The sequence below is a fragment of the Vulpes lagopus genome, chromosome 1 (assembly GCF_018345385.1).
Source record: "Vulpes lagopus strain Blue_001 chromosome 1, ASM1834538v1, whole genome shotgun sequence".
NCBI lineage: Eukaryota > Metazoa > Chordata > Mammalia > Carnivora > Canidae > Vulpes > Vulpes lagopus.
This window is the reverse complement of record NC_054824.1, coordinates 175,524,967-175,547,082: the sequence shown is the minus strand read 5'-3', so window position 1 is coordinate 175,547,082 and position 22,116 is coordinate 175,524,967. Positions and strand designations below refer to the sequence as shown.

At 53.4% G+C, this 22,116-nt stretch overlaps 1 long non-coding RNA gene across 1 annotated transcript; it reads right to left on the bottom strand.

Moving 5' to 3' along the window:
• Window positions 1–379: 379 nt before the first annotated feature.
• LOC121500488 lies at window positions 380–10,527 on the bottom strand. Its single transcript, XR_005990396.1, has 3 exons — window positions 10,374–10,527; window positions 7,162–7,365; window positions 380–835 (listed from the first exon to the last, which is right to left on the bottom strand). It is a non-coding gene; the product is annotated as an uncharacterized LOC121500488 (long non-coding RNA).
• Between the last annotated feature and the right edge of the window lie 11,589 nt (window positions 10,528–22,116).

The following is a 22,116-nucleotide window of genomic DNA, read 5'->3' as shown; positions in this document are numbered from 1 at the left end:
CCTGAGCCTGGCCCACGCAGGGAGCTCGGCATCCTGCCCACTCTCTACCTCTGGTTCACTGGGCTCCCAGCCATGTGTGTGGGAGGGGAGGTGGCCTTCTGGGGAGCTCTTGCCCCGGGTTATTGCAGCTTCCAGGAGGATGATTGGGGTTGAGAACCTGTGAGGACAGCAGGCATTTGGAGCAGCTCCTGGACTGATGCTTCTGAGCTGAGCTTTACGGGACCTGGAGAGTCACCAGATCAGTTGTGGGCAGGGATACATTTGGGAGAGCACGGCCACATCCACCATTCTTGGTACAGTTGGGCTCTTAGGAGTTTTTTTTTTTTATTAAAGATTTTATTTATTTATTCATGAAAGAGGCAGAGACACAGGCAGAGGGATAAGAGGCTTCCTGTGGGGAGCCTGATGCGGGACTCGGTCCCAGGACCCTGGGATCATGACCTGAGCCAAAGGCAGATGCTCAACCACTGAAGGTGCCCTGCTTTTAGGAGTTTTGTTAAAAATGAAGTGAGTGTCCCTAGACACCCTGAGAGGGCTCCAGGGCCTTTGGGGACAGTAGGCATAACACTGGGCCTTCAGAGTCAGCCTCACGATAGCAATTTTCACTTCCACCCTCCAACCGACTAAACTAACCTCCCTGCCTTCCCCCACCAGTAGAAGCAGGGCAAGATGTGGCCTGTGGGGTCCCGGACCACTACCTGAGTGGGAGGTCCGGAAAAGGGGGAGTTTCGGACACAGGAGAAGCTCACGTCAGTGGCAGGGTGAAGGATGCCTCCTGAGAGAGGGGAAGGAAGCAGGTGGCACATCGGGAGTGGCTCATGGCAGTTGGAGTGACCTGTAACGGAATGGGAAGTAACAGATTGGCAGGTCCCAGGAGGGGAGCTGTGGATATGCAGACCTTGTGAGGTCTGCCCCCGTCCCCACCCCAGTCCTACATTCTCGCTTGTCCACTCAGAGAACATCACAGAGAACCAGGGGTCAGGAGAACAGTGAGTCCCAGGCTGCACGTACTCCCAGGGCTGCCCTGCCCACAGGCACCTTGGGAACGTCTTTGTATTACTGAAGTCCTCCATGCTTGTGGGGAAGAATAATGGGAACAAGAAACACATGAGAAGGAAGGTTCTCCTCCCTCTCCACCAATGGCCTCTGGCCACTTTGAAGCCAGGCCCAATCATCCCTCACTTGGGAAAGCCAAGGATGTGAATTAACGTGTCCTTATGCCTGTGGGTGTGTCAGCAGATGTATATTTCCATGTGACAGCCTCGACTCTTCCCCCAAGCATGTGAAACAAAGAGCTCAGGGCTTGGTGTTCGGTGAGTGGCATCAGGGACTGAGATGACCCAAAGCAAGTGGTAATCTCAAGCCAGTTCACTGCGATGTAGGTTTTTATAAATTATTCACTTCAGAGTTAGCTTTACAGCTATGCTTGGTTCTGGCTGAAGTGGAGTCCAGTTGGGATAAACTGAGCTCACCCCCATCAGTGGGGTTGGGTGGGCAACCTGAATCCAGAGGTGGTGTTCTTGGGTGGGTGTGGGGTGGGCATTGGTGGGGAGGTGGGAGTGAGGACTCAGCAGCATGAAATGAGTTGAAAGGCAAAGGTCAAACCATCCCCAGGTGTCTCTCTCTATGCCCAAATCTCTTCCTCTGGGTGAGTAAGGGCCAGCGTAAAGCCAGCTCCACGCTGGCTGTGTGACCTTGAGGAGGATGGTGAGCTGTTCTCCATCATCGCTTCAGCTTACCACCCCATCCCTCCAGCCTCACTCTGAGCCCCAGGAGGCCGGCTCAAAGCTGCACCAGTGGGCTCCCTCCTCCTCTGGCTTGGCTAGATGAGAGGAGAGTGAGGTCCTAGAGGCTACAGCCCGGCCTCCCTCTTTGCTGGGCTGGGGTGTGGCAGTGGCTGATTCCTCTCCCGAAGGTCCCCATTTTGCATGGGCTGTCTGCCCCTACAGCTACAGCACACACCAGATTCTGGAAACTGAACCCCTTGCTCGTCCCATCAGGCCTAGGGCAGCTTTGCTGGCTCTGGGTGCCCAGCAGCCCTCGCTGACCTCTGACCTGCCCGTGCTTCTGTGTGGTCTTTTCTTGAACCTCTTAGGCCCGCATTTTGCATGTGCCTCCTGTGCTTGCCAGAACTGCCCAAGACAGGGCTGGATGCTCTGAGCCTCAGTTTCCCCATCTTTATGTTGGGAATGATGATGACACCTGCCTTACTCACCTCTGTAATCCTGGGGCTGGATTTTTAGGATGTGCTCCCCTTTGGGAGGAGCTGGGGAGGTATACAGCTGAGGGTAACAGGTAACAGAGGAGACAGGCAGGGACAGAGATTGGCCATGGGGTACAAAGCTCATTAGTGTGCTGCCTAGGCCTGTGCTCGGATGACCACCAGGGTGGGGTGCTTGTACCTTGGGATTAGGACAGGTGGGACCACATTGCAGTCCATCCAGGCTGGGAGGGCTCAGAATGCCCACCCTCCAAAAGCCCTGCTCTTGCCACCCTCTGAACACGATTCCCAGCCCTCCTGTAATAGGGGGTGGGGTGGACAGAATAATGGCCCCACAGTGATGTTCCCATCCTGATCCCCGGAATCTGTGAGTATGGCAAAAGAGACTTTGCAGACGTGATTAAGTGAAGGATCCTGAGGTGGGGAGATTATTCTGGATTTTCTGCATGGGCCCTAGATGTAATCACAGGGTCTTTGTACAAGAGAGGCAGGAGGGTCCAACAGTGGTACAAGTGACAGAAGCCGAGGTAGGAGTGACAATGTGAGTGTCCTGCAGACTCAGTCCTGCAGACACCTTGAGTTTAGCCTGGTAAGACTGGTTTAGCCTGGTGAGATCTGGCCTCCAGAACTGTAAGATAATAAACTGGCATCGTTTTAAGCCACCACACCGTAATTTGTACAGCAGCAATAGTAAACTAAAACGGGGAAAAGTCCAGGCCCCCAAGAAGGGGAGACTATAATAAATTCTGGGTTTTGCTCCAGCTACAACAGACTCCCTTCCAGGAGCAGCTGCCCACTGGGGGCCTGACTATAACTTTACAGGGCCTCAGGGTCCTCATTTTGGTCAAGGAAGGACAAGGTTCCCCCCCCCCCCAGGTGAAATGTTGACACTAAATTACTTTCTGCCTTAAGGGTCTCAAACTCCAGTGTCACCAGGAGCTGCAGTAACCCTGTAACTTGCCCAAGCGAGTGCCCGGGTATAAGACAATAGGGGATAGTGGGGCTTGAGGCAAACCGGAGAATGCACTCCTTGCTTAAAGACATCAACAATAAGTAACAACAAAGGCAATGGACTGGCTATATATTGGCTTGTGGCCTCGGAGTTTCAGGTCCCATATGAACCTGCTAGTTCCTGGCTGACCCCAAAGAGAGGTTGTCCACAGGGCAAAGAACAGCAGTGGGTGTGATGAGCACCTCTCAGCCCTAGCTGTTCCTTGGAGTCACCCCCAACCTCCACCCAAATCTCTACCACTGCTAACTTATGTTTTCTAAAAGGGGATTTTGATACAGAGCCAGGAAAGACCCACTGGACCTGGTGGCCAGCAGCTCTGCTTCACCTCCCTCATCCTTTCCCACCTGCACAAAACCCTCCAAGCCCACCCTGGGGACACTGTCCCTTTAGCTCTTGGGCATCCCCTCTCTCTTCCCTCTCCAACAAGGGAGGCCCCTTGTGTGAAACAACCAAGAGGATCCTACTCTTGAGTCAAGGTTTAACCTATACAAACCACGGGTGGGCATGCTGGAGACTCAGAGAAGAGGGACACAGTCCCAGAAGATGAGAACACAGATGTCATGAAACCCATCAAGGGCTTTGGAGTGAGGCAGACATGGGTGAGCCCATCGCCACTTACCAGCTGTGTGACTTTGGGCAACACACTTCACCTCTCTGAGCCTCAGTTTTCCCATGTTTAAAAATGGGAATAATACCTTCTTTGTATTGTTGTGCAGGTTAAATTGGACAATGTAGGTGAAGGGCAGCATCTGGCCGACAAGAGGAGCTCTGCACACAGATGCAGGACAGGGACAGGATGCCTGGGGCGAGAATTCTCCTTAGTGAGTGCATGACCTCGGGCAAGCCATTTCATGTTTCTGTGCAGAATTTCCTCATCTGCAAAACGGCTTCACCGATGTTCTCATAGGGCTGTTGGGAGGATGAAGTGGGATAGGACACGCCAAGGACTTAGACCATGCCTGGACTCCGTAAAGTCTTCATAAGCATGTTCATTAGTTATGAAGCCCACCCTGGCATTGATGAGCTCATGTCTCCTGTGCCTGCAGGGCCCTGGGCTGTGTTTCTGGGAGGTGGATTGAAAAAGTTGGAGCCTGCTTCCTGGCTTTCAGGAGAGGTTGACCATATTCTCCCCACATCTGTCTGCCTAATTCCTTTCTCTTATTCCCCTATCCTGGATATTCCATCATTTGCACCTCTGCCCTGTTGTCTGTGACCTCCCCAGACACCTCTCGAGCAGCCTCTGGTGGCCTGGGCCCTGGTGTGTGTGGGAGGCACTTGGGGCTGCCCTCTGGGTGAGAAACCCCATTAGTCACCACAGAAGATGAGCCCGGAGCTGCACACCCTCCGCTGGCCAGCACACATGCCAGGCGGGCTGGGATGAATCACTTCCCACGCTGTGTTGTCATCCAGGCTCGAAACAGAGGCCCTGTGTGCAGCTTTTGTGTGTAGTGTTTCTTTCCATTCCATGATTCAGAAAATGCCACTCACTCAGCCATGTGATCCCCTAATCGTCTGCCAAGGAACTGAGTGCAGAGGGTTGCTGGAAAACCCTTGAAGGACAGGGGAGGGTGGCTGTGTTTGTTAAAAAAAAAAAAAAAAGTGGACTGTGCCCAGAAAACTGCAAGCTGGAACTCAAGAAACCATCATTGGAAAAAGAGCACTGGGGGGCTCAGGTATTATGAGACCAGAGACCCGCCCATGAGAGCATTTGTCGTTGTGCAAAGTCCCCTAATGTGGTTGTCTACAGATTTCCACCTGCTCCATGCCCAGAAAAATAATGATTATTTTCTCTGATTATGAATGTGAAACTTGTTTATGCAAAAATTCTGATCAATACAGAAAACTAGGGATGTCTGGGTGGCTCAGCAGTTGAGCATCTGCCTTTGGCTCAGGGTGTGATCCTGGGGTTCAGGGATCAAGTCCTGCATCAGGCTCCCCGCAGGGAGCCTGCTCTCCCTCTGCCTGTGTCTCTGCCTCTCTCTGTGTCTGTCACGAATAAATAATTAAATCTTTTTAAAAAATACAGAAATCTATAAAAAGGAAAGGACTTATGTCCTGTAGGCTATGACCAGACATTGTTTTCATCCCCTGAGACATTGTCCATGTGTCTTCAGGCTCAGAACCGCCGGTTTCTGTCTGGTGCCTTGTGCTCCTGGGCCATAGCCTGGGTCTGATCCTGGCTCCTGCCCCAGTGCTGGGCCACTGCGCCTCCAAACGCATGGGGAGGTTGGACAGATCTGGACCCCAGCATTTGAGTTCTAGGCCCAACTTGGCCATTAGCTTGCTGTGTGCCCTTAGGCAAATCACTCTGAGTCCTGTTTTTCTATTCGGTTAAAAAAGGGATAATAATTGGACTGATTTGTTGAGAGGATGAAAGGCTTGAGTGGATGTGAAAACTGCAAAGCCCCCAAATCTCTTCAGATATAAAGGGAGTGCTGGCCTGATGCGGCTGCTGTGGCTCATTTAACCCCAGGCTAGTACTCTGCCCACATTGACCAAAGGCCTTCCCCAGGCACCCTCAGGATTGGCTCAGAGCAGGGATGTCCCAGGTCAGGGGCCCCCAATCATGGTGGCACCATGCCTGGACATCCGCCCAGCACTGAGGTGGGCAGGCACCTAGTTCAGAAACATTCAAAGCCCTGTTTCGTCACCAGTTTTGAACCAAGATAACTCTCTTCCCTCACCTCCCACAGGGATACTCATTGTCACCAAGACTGGGCTGATCCTCAGGGCCATTCCTGCTCAGACGCACTCTCTGATTTCAGAGAGTGGATTCCCCAACTTGTTGCATCATTTTTATATTGTAAATGAATTTTAGTAAAGTCCTTAGCTTGAGAGGAGATTGTGCGCCTACACCAGCGACAGTAATGATAATAGAAGAACATTAGTTTAGCTTGCTCCCAACTACTTCTTATATTCATCTTATGACACACCAGGAACCTGCCTATTGGGGACATTCCTTTCCCATGTTCTGGAAGAGTTAAAGGAGGCTCAGGGGATGTCCTCAAAACCCCAGACCCCACTTCCCATGTCTCTGCCTCCCTGGCTTCCCTCCAGCAGAGCCAAGAAGCCCCAGGTGGCCAACAGCCCCTCCCTACATAGCCTCCCGGGGCAAGAGGGAATCCAGGTTGACCACTGCAGCCTATCTGTTGGCACAGTGCTCACAGACTGTCCCCGTATGGATTCCAGACATGGCAACCCATCAATCACCTGGGTGTGCATCCAACCTTTTCTCATGAAAATAAGTCCTGCCCGGTTCACGTGTCTGGGTGTTGACCTCAGTGCCCTTGATCTGAGGCCCTGCTCCCACTGTGTGTCCCTTTTCCCCTCCAGGCTCCCTTGAGCCCCACAGGAGATGGTCATGGGTTGAGAGCCTGCCTCCAGTTCCACCCCCACCCCACCCCCAGTCCCAGTTCCTTCCCTGGCCTGCTGTGAGCATCCGCTGCCACATACCTCAAGCCCTGGGCCTTGCCTCACTGGCACGACCCTCCCCCCAGCCCATCCTCATTCACTCCAAGCAAACAGCTATGCCTCCTAAAGGGAAGCAGCAAAGTGAGGCCTCGAACCCGGGTCTTGTTCAGTCTGTGGTGAGGACTGAGGACCCAGCATCCCTCAAAAAGCCAGCCTTGGAATGGAGGAAGTGCAGCTGCAGGTCGTGGCCATGGCCAGGTGAGACAGGGGGCAGGCAAGGGGCCCTGCGGGAAGCCAGAGGCCTGATAGTGGGGAGGGCAGTGGAGGGTCGGAGAAATAGACGCTGGGGTTAACCAGGAGGGGCCTGTGTGGCTCTCAGATCTCTGGCCACTCTGGGGCTGCCCAGGGTGCTGTAATGATAAATAATACATTGTAATAATCATAACCACCATGACAGTGGCAGGTGATACACAGTGAGCACTTACTGTATGCTCAGTATGGGGCTAACATGCCTTACCTGTATCACTTCATTGGCTCCTCAGAGTCACCTGCCCACACAGGTGTCATCGGCATCCTCCGTGTTACAGATGAGGCTGCTGGAGCTTGAACTGGTTCAACAATTTGCCCAAAGGCATTATTTCATAAGCAGAAGATCTGGGATGAGAGAGTCCAGGCTGTCTGAATTTGCATTCCACTCTCTCTGACTTCTTAAGATCTGCTTCTTGAAAAAAACAAAAACAGAGATACAATCCACCCTGCCCAGAAGGTGGCTCAGCGGTATCAGGTTTGTCGAGGAAAGAGGAATGTGTTACAGGTGTGTGAGTGTTTATCTGGCTTCAGCACCGGGAATCCCTGTGATCCCAGGGTCTGGGATGCTCTTGGGGGTCTTGCTAGTGGAGGTGGGCGTGGTGGGAGGGGCTCCCTGGGAGCAGCCAAACCAGGCCTGCTGGTTCCGGGCTGGTGAGTGGTGCCCACACCACTCTCCCACCCACACCCCCGTGCATTTGTATCTGGGATACGGGGAGGAAGCCCAGTAAACTATGCCAGGACTGGCTGGAGAGGATCAGGGAAGAATAAATGGCAAATTCATAAACTGGGTTTTTAAATTAATTAATTAATTAATTAAAAAAGGATTTTATTTATTCATTCATGAGAGACACAGAGAGAGGCAGAGACATAGGCAGAAGGAAAAGCAAGCCTCCTGTGGGGAGCCCGATGCAGGACTCAATCCCAGGACCCCAGAATCACGACCTGAGCCAAAGGAAGATGCTCAACCACTGAGCCACCCAGGTGCCCTAAACTGGGTTTTTAAAATATGTATTTTATAATAGGATTTGAATGACAAATATCCACTGGGAAAGTATAGCTGAGTTTGGCCTCCAACAAGGTGTGTTAATTCAAACAATGTAATTCACTGACAGGCCTCAGGGTTTAAGTGCTCGAGTTAAGCAGGTCAGGGGAGCGTGAGCTGGGCCATCATCTGTGTGGCTCCTCTGCTCCTGCACGGGAAGTGTAGACCAGCTGATTGAAACTCACTTTTACTTTTCCAGTTGAAAAACTGCTGCAAATAAGTGTTGGAAAAGCAAAAGGGGAAACATTTAGACATGTGGCTCTTTAATCTTTCTGACTGCACTCATGGTGAGAAACATTTCATATCAGCCAAGTGCACGTGCACGTGCACACACACACACACACACACACACACACACAGGTGCACGCAGCTAAAACAAATATCCCTGAAACAATTTTTAGCCATAGTACATGAAACGCACCCAATATTTCAATTTTATTCAATTTAATTTAAATTTTACTTTGTTCAATTTCACTTAAGTAAAATTTTATTTTACTCGATTTAAATAAAATGCGGTTTGAGATGTACTAAATTGTTTTCATGACTCCCAATGTGTGGCAACTCACACAATTAAAAAAAAAAAAACACAAAAACCTAGCTGACCACACTGATAGCAAGAAAAAGGAACAGACTGGAGTTTTTCTTGACTCCTCAATCAAGATCTGGCCCCAGATCAGAGGCTGGGCCTCCCATTAGTCCTAGTGGGGACTCTGCACCCATGGATCCTCAGAAAACACAGACACTGTGGCAAACGCTGGGACTCTGAGCAGATGGGGAAGGAGGTTCCAGAGGAGAAGGCAGAGGGGCCCTTCCAGAGTCACTATTTAATTGGGATTATGTAGACATAAAATGACCTTCAGGGAGGTCATTGAATGGAGGTGGTGAATGGGATAGAGGGTGGTGAAAGGTAAAATGCTCCCCAAAGTAGTTTTGGGCATCCTTGTGTGATCAGCACAAAGGTGGGGCGGCGTAGCATGTGGTTAAGAACAGAGACTGGGGAGCCAACCTTCTACTCCTGCCAGTGCTGCCTCACCTGTGCGACTGCGGGGTGCCTCTTCTGTGCTTCCATTTCCTCATCTAGAAAATGGGGATATAGGGATCCCTGGGTGGCGCAGCGGTTTAGCGCCTGCCTTTGGCCCAGGGCGCGATCCTGGAGACCCGAGATCGAATCCCACATCGGGCTCCCGGTGCATGGAGCCTGCTTCTCCCTCTGCCTGTGTCTCTGCCTCTCTCTCTCTCTCTGTGACTATCATACATACATAAAAATAAATAAATAAATAAAATGGGGACATAATAATATTTAGTCCTTAAGGCTGTGACGGATCAACATGCCGCTGGTGCTAAACAAGAAGGCCGCTGACCTGCTCACACCAACCAGGCTCCAGCTGCTGCCTGCGAAGGTCAGTGTAAAGCATAGAAGAGCTCATGCTAAGTGGTGTATAAGGGGTGGGGAGTCCCCGAACCCCCACAGAGGTGGCTGCTCCCAAAGAAGTCAAAGGTGGGAATCAAAACACTTCCACCCAAAGTTGGGGCCAGGGTTGAGCGTCTGCCTTCAGCCATTTATTTAGTTATTTAGTTATTTAGTTATTCAGTTATTTGTTAATCAATAAATTAATATTAAGAGCCATCATTTTGGGGGTGCCTGGATGGGTCAGTGGTTGAGCGCCTGCCTTCAGCTCAGGTCGTGATCCCCCGGTCGCGGGATCCAGTCCCACATCAGTTTCCCTACAGGAGCCTGCTTCTCTCTCTGCCTCTGCCTCTCTCTGTGTCTCTCACGAATAAATAAATAAATAATATATACATATATATATTTTAAAAGAGAGCCACCATTATGTAAATCCTACTTTTTGAGGGTCACCTGCTTCCTGGGCCTGGCTATGCAATGAGAGTTCACTGCTTTCCAGGCCTCACCCCCGCTGGCCTCTCTGAGGCTCCCCAGGTCTTGGACCAGCCCCTGAGGGGCGAGCACAGGGATGGTGCCACAGTTGGTTTGCGCCCAGTCTTCCCGCACAATCTTTGCTGGCCCAGAGGTAAAGATCCCTTGAGTGTCTGTGTATCTCAGGGCCAAGATTCTCTGGCTCAGCATGTGGGCGGGTGGGTGGCTTCCTTCCACGCTGCATCAGGAGGGGGTGGGGGGTGTATGCGGGCACCTGGGGACCCCAGCCTGGCACACCGTCCCTGGCACCCTGTCTAATGAACCAATAAGGAAGGGACAGAGGAGTCCCTTTTTCAAGTGCCAATGTGATCCTGCTACCTTCCTTTCTCCCTGTGTGACACCCCCTGGGATCCCTGGGATCATGGAGCCACGGGATGACCTTCAGGGAGGGGGACACAGGCTGAATGAAGGAGGTGAAGGTAAACCGCTCCCCTCGGCTCACCTGTGGGCCTCACCTCCCCCGCTGCTCTTCCCGAACACCTGGCCTCGCTCCCCCGCCTGCGCGCTGCGGGCCTCGCACCCCCGGGCCTCACGGGCGGGCGCCGGGGACAGGGTTGCCCCGAGTCGCCACGCTCGGTGGAGGCGCGGGCCCTGCGGTCGCGGAGCTCCGCCTCCCGCTCCCACGCGCTCCCGGGACCCGCTGAGCGGCCCCGCGGCCTAGACGCGCTTCCCGGCTCCGGCCGCTGGGGGGCAGTGCGGTGCAGGGGCGCCCTGAGGCCGCGGGCGCCGGGGTCCCTGCCGTCCTCCCGTCCTTCCACGGCGCTGCTGGGCCTTGCCATCCCTCCTGGGACGGTGCCCAGCCTCTTCGCCCGGCTCTGCTGCTCCCCTTCGCTCCTTTTTTTTTTCTTTTTTAAAGATTTTTTTTATTTATGAGAGACAGAGGCAGACACGCAGGCAGAGGGAGAAGCATTTCCATGCACCGGGAGCCCGATGTGGGATTCGATCCTGTGTCTCCAGGATCGCGCCCTGGGCCAAAGGCAGGCGCCAAACCGCTGTGCCACCCAGGAATCCCCCTTAAATAGTACTTTTATCCCTTTTCCTTTTCTCCCCCCCACCCCACCCTTCCTCCAGAACATTCAGTAGCTCCTTATGCTTTCCTTTTTTTTAAAGATTTATTTATTTATTTTTATTTATGATAGACACAGAGAGACAGAGAGAGGCAGAGACACAGGAGGAGGGAGAAGCAGGCTCCATGCAGGGAGCCTGACGCGGGACTCGATCCCGGGACTCCCGGCCAAAGGCAGGTGCCAAACCGCTGAGCCACCCAGGGCTCCCCCTCCTCATGCTTTCCTTTCCATATTAACCCCAAACATCTCATTCTGGGGGTTCTTTTGTTCATTAAAGTGTTGCCACTTCAAGAACAATGAAAAATGAAAGAAAAATAATTCCTAAGTCCATTCCATGATTTTGTTATGTTTTGCCCTCTCTTATTCTGCGTGTGTCTATACATACATATATATGTGTATATATATATGCACACACACGTATATATTTGTTGCTGGGGTCAGAGTATCAATACAATCTTGAATTTAACAGTTTTCTCTTATTTTGAAATTATAGACAATTTTTCAAATTACCATTTGGCTGCATAATATGCATCAATATGTCAATATGCAGGAATGTCAGCTTGGGGCTCCAGGCTATGCTCTCCAGCCCACCATTCAAGCCACACCAGTCTCCATTCTGAGGCTGGTCAGAGCCAGCCCTCAGAATTTGTGTGGAACAAATGCGGGCAGCTCCAAATCTGGCCCATCACCAGAATCACAACTGTGTTAATGGGACGTGGAAAGTGCTTCAGTCCAGGCTCCCACGGTGGTTCAGATCCAGGAGGTCTGGGACAGGGCTGGTGTATCCATCAGGATCGGGTAGGTTCTGTGACAGTAACAAACAACCCTAACTTCTCCTGACTTGACATAAGGGAAGTTTCTTTTTTGCTTACTCATTTCAAATGATCACCTTGGGTTAGCTAGGAACTCTCACATGACTTGTCCTTATCACAGGTTCCAGACTGACAGAGTGGCCACTATCTGGAGTGTGTCTGACCTCTGTGATGGGGGTAAGGAGGGGGAACGTGGTGATTATGAGCTGGCTTTTCACACCAGTTCCTCCCGGAAGTGACACTCATCGCTGCTACTTGTATTTCTTTGGCCGCTGATTCTCCCATCATGGGGAGTGCAATCCTGTATGAGGCCCCTGGAGGGTCCTGTACTTCTAGTTTTTAGAAAGCAGTACAGTTTTGGGAACCATGGGACGAGGTAGCTCCAGAGGAAGATCCTGGTTTACACCCTTTAGCACAGAGTCATCACATCTCTGACTGGGTCTCCGTACTCACCAGGGCACAAGGAAAGGGAGCAATGACAGCAAGGGTGAGCCCTGACAACCTGCAGGTTTTACCTGGGAGTGCTCTTGTGCCAACAGCAGGAACTCAGCCTTCTTAATGAGCTGATGGGAAAGGATATTGGGTGATTCAGAGAACTAACTAGAAGCCTGGCAAACCAGGTTCAGTGAAATGGGCAGGGTACACCCAAGGGAGGTCCAGCAGCTGAGAGCCCGGTCACAGACAGTCTGGTTAGGACACCAGTGTAGATGCTGCTACTGGTCCCGTGGATTGCTGACTCTTGACCCTATCACGTCACCTCTAGCTGTCTGTCTGTCCCTTGAGGGTCAAAGCCCAGAGCATGAGCATCCCAGGGGCTGAGTCTGCATCACACACAGGCTTAGAGGACTGTCTGCCCCTCTCTAAGACCACACACTTGTGGATCTCCCCCAACAGGGAAGGGAGCTCTGATGTGGGCAGGCAAAAATCAGCAGACATTGTCTACCGATAGTTACCTGTTCCCTCTCCAAAATGAGCTCATCTGGAAGGCATTCAGGAATTCATGTGCTTCTCTATGGAGCCCCTTCACTGTTTTTTTTTCAGGGGGAGTGAAGAGAGAGAGGTATGCATTTGCTCACCATCTCGGCATTGGTTCCACAGGGACCACCAGTGTCCACCCAGCAGAACCAAGCTAACTGGCTTGGAGGTGGTTGCTCCTCTGCCCCAGAAGGATGGGCTGGGAAACAGGAAGGAAGAAGGAACACAACAGCCCCGGCTCCATCGGATGCCTTCACAGAACAGCCACAACAGTGAGAGGCGAGGTTCCGGTGAAAACAAGGTGTGAAGCAACCTATGTTGGACTTGAAATGGTTGGGTGAGCGGGCCTAACTGCTTGTCATAAATGGTGGCTATGAATCAAGTTATTTTGACCCATTTTTAGCAATAGCCTTTCCCCACAGCCTGGGATCCACAGCCTGGGGCATGGATGCTGGGGGAGGAGGCCTCGGCCCTGCTTAGGAAAGCAGCTTCAGAGATGGGAGAAGGAAAACAATATGGGGGTCATGGCTTTTCCTAAAACAGTGTTTCATAAGCAGGACTGCACAGCCCCAGGAAGCCCCCGGGGTTCCATGTGTGCACAGGCCTGGGTAGAGAGCCACCAGTTAAATATAGGACACTCAATTTAATTTAAATATCAGATAAACAAACAATTTTTGTTTGTTTGTTTTTTTTAATTTTTATTTATTTATGATAGTCACAGAGATAGAGAGAGAGAGAGAGAGGCAGAGACATAGGCAGAGGGAGAAGCAGGCTCCATGCACCGGGAGCCCGATGTGGGATTCGATCCCGGGTCTCCAGGATCGCGCCCTGGGCCAAAGGCAGGCGCCAAACTGCTGCGCCACCCAGGGATCCCAACAAACAATTTTTGTAATGTAAGTATGTCCCATGCAGGTTTGGGATATACTTATACTTTAAAAATTATTTATTTTTCTGAAATTCAAACTTAACTGGACATCCTGTATTCGTACTTGCTAAACCTGGCAACCTTACTTGGGTGTGCTGCCTTTCTTTGATGTGCTTTGGGGCTTACGTTAGATTTTTCTTGGATTTAAGATTTCGCTGCCAAAAGCATGAAAGTGGCTAGCTCTTCATGTATTTTTTTTTTTTCCATACTGAAAAACTTAGGTGTAGCGAAGGTTTAATTCATTCTTTCAACCCATACACAGGTTTTGGAGCCCCTCTGACAGCCCAGGTACAGTTGTAGACAGCGGGGCTAAAAGAAGGCAGAGCTGCTGCCCTCTGAGAAGTATCCCGAGTCACCAAGGGAGACAGAGCCAACCACTGATCTCACATGGTCGACGTGCAAGGTGCAGCAGAGAGGGCTTTAACACCATGCAGGTCTTGGCAGAACAGTGAAGAATAAAGCAGATAGTGAAAGGGACCATAAGGGAAAGGAGGGAAACTGAGTGGGGAAAAATTAGAGAGGAAGACAAACCATGGGAGACTCCTAACTCTGGGAAACAAAGGGCTGCAGAAGGGGAGGGGGGGTGGGGGGATAGGATAACCCGGGGACGGGCACTAAAGAGGGTGCACGATGGGATGAGCACTGGGTGCTAGGCTATATGCTGGCAAATTGAATTTATTTTTTATTTATTTATTTTTTTAAGATTATATTTATTTATTCATGAGAATACACGGAGAGGAGAGAGAGAGAGAGGCAGAGACAGACAGAGGGAGAAGCAGGCTCCATGCAGGGAGCCTGACGTGGGACTTCGAAGGAGGCGGAGGCGCTAAACCGCTGAGCCCCCCGGGGCTGCCCGCAAATGGAATTTAAATAAAAATTTAAAAATAAATAAAAAATTTAATTTATTTAAATTATAAATAAATACATAAATAAATAAATAAATAAATAAATAAATAAATAAATAAATAAAGTAAAGCAGAGCACTAAAGAGATGCGAACCCGGGATTGCCACTGGCACTCTGGCTGCCACAGGTCCAGGGGTTGAAGTTGATGCGCGCAGAATGTGGGGAGACACTGATGCTCTGGGACTTTCCTTTCTCCCCTACCTGATAGTTGAATAATGACTCGGTTGAGACTGATGAAATAGTAAAGCAACCACTTTGTGTTTGGTTGACTTAGAAAAATATGACACCGGCAAGACATTTCCTAGGTCTCTAGGACGGAACACCGGGGCCGGGCCGCGGCCTGCTGCTGGTCTGGGCTGCAGGGGACGTGCGCCCAGGAGCCCCCCTCAACGTGCCCTTGACACTCTGCCCCCTGCCCTTACCTGTAACCACAACGTGGCCCAGAGAAATTAAGAGACTCTGAAGAAGAGAAAGGTTCAAAGGGCAGAAGAATGCTCTTCACCTTGTTAACTCCTGAGTAAACACCTCCCCGAGTGTGGGTGAGTCAGCGCCAAGGAACCCCGGTCTGTGAGGGGCAGGCGGCTCTCTCGCCCACGGAACCCGCGAGGGTAAAATGAGAGTCCAGTTACTGTGAACCTTGATACTTGTCCTTTTTTTTTTTTTTTTTTTTTTTTTTTTTTAATCATTTGAACAAACAATTTCCTTTCCTTTCCAGAAGTCTCTCTTTTCTGGGAACTGGGCCTGGTTTTCACACCCTCAGGTCTGACCGGGACCCGAACCTGGGCATCACGGGGGCTCCCGGTGGCTGGACCATCTGAGGCTCAGGAGACTCAGCCTCGGAGCTTGGCGGCTCTGGCCCCGGGGCTCAGCAGCAGCGTGGGCCGTGGAACGGGGCCCGGAGACGGTGTTGTGAGTCTGGCACAACCTCACGTCGCCCAAGGATTCGAGAGCCAAGCGCCAGCCTGTGGAAAGAACGGCCCTCACCCTGCTCCCACGGGCAGCTCGAAATAGCACTCTGCCCTTCGTCCTGAGCAGCTGAGGCAACCGCCTGGTGGGTGTCCCTGACCACAGGCCCCTTTGTTCCTCTCGCCCACATGGTGCCTCTCCATCCCTCCCCCCTGGCCTTAGCTCACAGCTCAAGGACCCTTGGGCCCATGCTCAGGGCCACCGTCTGGCACCTGGGCCCAGGTGCTTTGCCCACTTGGACCCTGGGGCCCAGGCTCAGGCCCACCGTCTGGCATCTGGGCCCACGTGCTTTGCCCACCTGGACCCCGGGGCCTGTGCTCAGGCCCACCGTCTGGCACCTGGGCCCATGTGCTTTGCCCACCTGGACCCCGGGGCCTGCGCTCAGGCCCACTGTCTGGCATCTGGGCCGAGGTGCTTTGCCCACCTGGACCCCAGGGCCTGCACTCAGGGCCACCGTCTGGCATCTGGGCCCACGTGCTTTGCCCACCTGTACCCCAGGGCCTGCACTCAGGGCCACCGTCTGGCATCTGGGCCCAGGTGCTTTGCCCACCCTGGGCACAGAGAGCGTGTCTGGAATGTGCTGCTGATGAAAGCAGCACAAGCGTCTCCTGCCCGGTGTGGGCACTGCCGCCCTGAGCCCTCTGCAGGTGCACCAACCCTGACCTGGGGCCATGCCCGAAACTTTGGCTGCTTCCTTGGAGCAACCTCAGTGTTAGACACGTGCATCTAGGGTTTTAAAAACTTCAGCAACTGGGAGCCCCGGTTAAGAAATACTACGCATCCTACACCGTGTCCCATGCACACATCAGGCACCCGACGGCCTCCACGCGTGGACCCCATCTGCGGCTCTCTGCTTTCAGGCTTCCCCAGGGTGCAGCTGATGGGAAGCCCTGGCAGGAGCCGGAGACAAGAAAAGGGGCGAAAGTATTTATTCCCCCTGGAGGTCAGCCCAGCCTGGTTGGCAGTGCCCTGGCTGATGAGTGCAGCTCCTGTCTGCGCCCTCTCTGCATCTCCCTGTCTCCAAGTTCTGGAAACACCCTCCTCCTTCGAGCCTCAAGCCTCAGGGTGATAACAAAACCCTGCAGTTCCTAGACCTGGCTCTGCCCTAGCTCTTGTGATTCCCTACAGCCTGCCCACGTCTTTGTAAATAGTCCCTCTTATTAATGCCCTTTAAATAACCTGATCAGGGGATGCCTGGGTGGCTCAGCGGTTGAGCATCTGCCTTCGGCTCAGGGCGTGATCCCCAGGGTGGGGGCTCGAGTCCCACATCGGGCTCCCTGCGCAGAGCCTGCTTCTCCCTCTGCCTGTGTCTCTGCCTCTCTCTCTCTCTCTCATGCATAAATAAGTGAAATCTAATAATAATAGTAATAATAGAAATCAATGACCTGATCGGAATGTGCCATCTTTCTATTGCCACATCCATGTAGTGTGTGTGTCTATACGTATAACACACATACACACACATACACACAACACACACACACCCATGAACGCAGAAGACTTCTGAAGTAACATTGACCCTTACTCCCTTGATACACTCGGATGTGTGTGATTCTATTCTAATTGTTAAAAATGCTCATCTGATCCACGGAGCTAATTCCATGACCCGCTTCGGGGTCTCCATTCCCCAGTGTGAAGAGCATTGCTTAGGACCGGTCGGCCCCGTGGAGACAGCTCTCAGCTGGCCTGGCCTGGATATGGCGTCTAGAGGTCAGCATGGAACATGCCATGGGGGCCATCAGGTGACCGCAGAATGGATGTCATGTGGGACTCCCCTTGCCAAAGGCTTGACTCCCCTTTGAGGGTAGTTCCTTTCTGTGGTCATCATGTTCCAGTGCTGGGTTTCCACTTCCCAGGCTCGGCTCTTGAGTTGGTCTCAGAAGCCTGAGAGATGGATGTATGTGTTCAGGGGTGACTCACTCCAACACGAGCGTGAGCACCAGTGCTGAGTCAGCCACTCACAGTGAGGATACAGCCCCGACTGGGCTGATGAACCACGTCCACCCATCAGTGCTCTCCCTTTGGCGGGGAATTTTATCCAGAAAGCCAGGCTGTCATCAGAAGGGGCTTGGGCCCCCGGGGGCAAGGGAGGTCTTAGGAGCCCGGAGCACACCTGGATGGCCTGAGCACCTTCTCTCTGAGACGTCTGCTTCACTGCCTCTCCTTTGTCCTCACACTCTTGCTGACCCATGAACTTTCTTGTTCTCTTCCCTTCTATGTCTGACGACTGGGGCTTCTTATTTCACTTCTTGGTGGCAGTGGCTGGGGGTGGCTGTGTCCACCGTGGCCCCCCCATGGCTGCTCAACAGGTAGCCAGCACCTGTGTTTGGGGGGGAGCAGCAGGAGCTCCCTCTGCTCCATCTTCTAGGTGGTCCAGAGATGTGTGGGCAGCGTCTAGCCAATCAGCAATAACCATAAATGCGTATTTCTGGAGTGCTTTGTGGAAAGCTAGGTACGGTGCTGAGCGCTGCATTGGCACAAGCTCATTCCTCTCCTATAACAGCTGATGAGACGGTGCCGGTGTCCTCGCTTTGTATAAAAGGAGACTGGGGCTCAGATAGGTCAGGTATCTTGGTTGAGGTCATAGCATAAGCCAGTTGCTGGGCGGCCCTAGAAGCATGCTCTGGAAGGATGGAGGATGTCCTCTCTCCCCATGAACTGTCACTCCCTAAAGGCAGGATTGTGCCCCCTTCAGTAGTTCCCTCCCCACCCTGTTTGCACCTGCAATGTTGGGGGAGGCACCCTGTCACCTGCGCTTGTTGACAGATGCGGTCGCAGTCCGGGGACCAGGCTCCAGGCAGAGGGAAGGCCATGGGAGCCTCAGACCACAGGGAAGTGACTCCGCAAACACACCAGACCGTGGTCAGTGACTCAGCCGCCTGGCTGATGGACGGCGCATGGACGTCAGTCCTCACTCCGTGGCCTTTCCGTTTTCTCCCCAGAATAATCACAACTCCTGGCTCTGGGATCGGGTTTCCCTAGGAACAGGAAAACATTTGATAACATGGGGCCTTTGGACAGGTGGGCCGAGTAGGTCCAGATGAAAACAACCCTCTCCTGCCCTTTCACCCCGAACCCAGGCACCTCCCCAGTTGGACCTGGTCAGGTGAATAGTCAGGGGCAGGGACACCACCCTCCGGATTGAATGCCCTCGTCCCGACCCAGGAAGTCTGTGTGCCCGTGGGATCCGGCCCAAATTCCTGCTGGAAGCAACTGGATCTCAAGCACTCCTGTCCGCTTGGGAGACTGAGTATCACACGGTGTGCCTCCCCCCACCTGCACGTGTGGACCCCGTCCTGGGCTTGGGGAGCCCGAGGGAGGGAGACACTGGCCCCCATGCTCAGAGAGCCCCTGGTCTGCTGGGCACAAGGCACACACCTGTTAGCTCAGGAATCACCAGGGAGGGAGGGGCTGGGGAGGGAGCCCCAGGGAGGGGGGTTTCAGAGGAATGAACTAGAACTCTCCATTCCCAACAAGCCTTGCTCAGTCACTTGCCCCTGAGGGGCCATGGACTACCCCTGGGGCCAGGGGACTGGATTCTCTAGGGGCTCAGCCACCTGCACCTACTCAGGCTGCCGCTTCTCCGTCCTGCCGCCCTGCCCATCACTGGCTCAAGGCTCACTGGGTCTCTCCTGGAGGACCCACTCGGACAGACGCCTTGACAGTGGATGCCCCGCGCTCCCCAAGATTGAACAGGTTCACTGCCCGCCCCCAGTGCAGCCTCTCCCCTAAAGCACCAGCATGATTCATTGTTCCAGCCGTTCTCCGTGTCCAGTGGCCAAGGTCTGCTGAGGCTCCGTCCACGCGAGTCTCTCCCACGGGGTCCTCCCTTTCCTCCCTGCGCGGCCACCCTGGGCCACCTTGCATGTGACCCCCATAGCCAGCTCCTAGATGTTCTCTTCATGCCATTCACACTTTCTTCCCCAGTTTTGAAACCTGGAAAACCTGCTGCCGCCCCATCCCTCCCTCCTCACCCCTCCTGCTGCTGGGGAGCAAGGCCTGTGCCCTCGGCCCAGGAATGGCTTCTGCTGGCTTCTGTTCTCCCGTCAAGCGCCTGGGTACCGCTGTGCCCTCTCCCTTCTCTCTCTCTCCCCTTCTCCTCTCTCCCTCCTCCTCTCTCTTCTCTCTCCCTCCCTCTGTCCCCCTCTCTCCCTCTGTCTAACCCATCCCTCTCTCCCCCTCTCTCCCCTCTCCCCTCCTCTCTCTTCCTCCCTCTCCCTCTCTCCCCTCCTCTCTCCCTCTCCTCCTCCTCTCTCTCTCCCCATCTCTCCCTCCCTCTCTCCCCTCACCCTCTCTCTCCCCCCTCCCTCTCTCACTCTCCCCCCTCTCCCTCCCCCCTCCCTCTTTCTCTCCCCTCACCCACACACATGCACACACCACACCAGCCTGTCTCCGCTTCTTGCCCTCTAGTAGTACTGTCCCATTCTTCGTGTTGACCCTGCCTGAAGCCCCCTCGCACCCCCAACTCAGGGAACCCCCACCCTGCCCCAAGGCCCAGGTCCAGGGCAGAGCTCAGCACTCCCTGGCCAGTGCACCCACAGGACCGAGCATTTTCAATGCCCAGCAGAAATCTTTGTATCCGGAGCCGTCTACTCCTGGCCGGTGACCCCCGTGCTGAGGCTGTCTCGTTCCTCTTGGTGCTTTAATCCCTCTCGCTCAAGCCAGGTGCTCCGGGAAGGCCGCCCAAACCCAGCACCCACTGTCTGAGTCCTTCTTCCTACCTGGTGCTCAGCATCTGCCTCAACCTCCCGAGCTCTACCTGCAGCCTCCCGAAGGGGGAGTAACGGGAGCTCAGGTACAGGGGCTGCAGAGCTTGTCACCTGCTCACAGAAGGGCCAGGTGACCTTCATGAGGGATACAGGGCCCTGTAGCCCCGCGCACCAGCCCTGTTCCATCCTCCCATCCGTGTTTCTTCCCCTAGACTGTGGGTCCCCATCACCATCCCGAGCTGCTTTGTGTTAGTCACTGCCCCCAAATGTTGGTCAGAGTGTTGGACCCTGCCGTTCCCTGTGCAAAGCCCTGCGGTGGCTCCCTGGGGCTGGTGACAGGCTGGGACCTCAGGCACACAGGGAGGCTCATGGCAGGGCTAGTGGAGTTTGTGCTGCTGCTGCGGGACACAGGCCCCGGCTGGAAGGGTGGTCCCCTGAGCTCTCAAGTCAGCCACCCCAAAAGGAAACCCAGCCACTCGCGGCTGGTGACCAACAATTGCTAGAAACTTCCTCAGCTCCCTCCTCCCCAGCCCTCAGATGCTTCCTCCACCTTCACCATCCTTCCTTCCATCATTTCCATCATCCCAAAGGCAGAGACTTCACAACTGCCCCCCCAACGCCTCCTCCCACACACACACCCCCGCCCCCTCTCACCAATTGTATCTTCCTGCATTTAACCTACAGTCTGGTTTGTCCATCCCCTCCTGGCCCACATACTCTGCAGGCAATCACCCATGCAATTTCCCTTCTCGGGAACCCCTCCCTTCTTTTCTCCACTGATCCAAATCTATGGCTCTGGTCTCCCCCTTCTCGTGAATTCTCTGACGCAGAACTGACTCCCTGAGCCACATTACAATCCTGTTGCAGCCGGCAAGCATTGCACCATTTAATATTTAATTATTCTTTGCACTTAAAAAAAAAAAAACGCACATCAATTTTCCTTCCCCACCTCATTTTTAAGCTTCTACGGGGTAAAACTATTTTGTATATTGGGCGAAGGCAGGAGAATGCAGGCTTTCTCTAAACTCTCTCAGCTTCTTGTCTGTGCACCTGATCTTCATAAGGTCATCTATTAGGCATCTGGTAAAATCTTTCTTGGGCAACTCGGAAAATTCTGTCACAGGTTACAGGAGGCCTCATGCCATAGGCTTCCCAGACTGAAAATTTACGGACCAGAAGCCCCACTTCCTCATTCCGCCTAGCTCCTTGGGAGGGTTCTCTGAAGGTTAGAGAAATGAGGACCTCTGCCCCGTGGGAGGAACGGTAGCCCTCCTCGGTGGCAGCTGAGGGGGGCCAACCATGAGCTGGAGCAAGGCCGCGAGGTGTCGTGACCCTGGCACCTGTGCCCCAGGGAGGGGAACCACTTGTTCCTCCACTTGACCCCACAGAGAAGCCCCACCCTGGAGCAGAGGGCAAGGCGGCCGTGAATCCGGGGATCTTGTGACATCCCACCTGGCACCGGGCCCTGGGACCGCCCCACCGTGAGCTTTGGAGAGAGGCTTTAGCAAGCTGATTACAGTGAGAGAATCCCTGGGAATTTTTTTTGACATAACCTGGCCCAACAAGGACTTCCATCAGGTCAGGCTTGTGTGTGGCCAGGCCGTGGGCAAGCCCAGGAGCCCCTGGGGCCCTGGGAACATGCATGGTACGAGCCTGGCATCCAGGAAGGGCGTGGACTCAATGTCCAGGGCTCTTTTTATCTCTTTCTCTCCCTCACTTCCCCTCCAGCTTCTGCACCTGCATCCCATGCACCTCACATTAGCTCTTTCCTGCCAAGCTCATGGCTCCTTCAAGCCACACCTTCTCCTCCCCTGGAGCTCCCCATA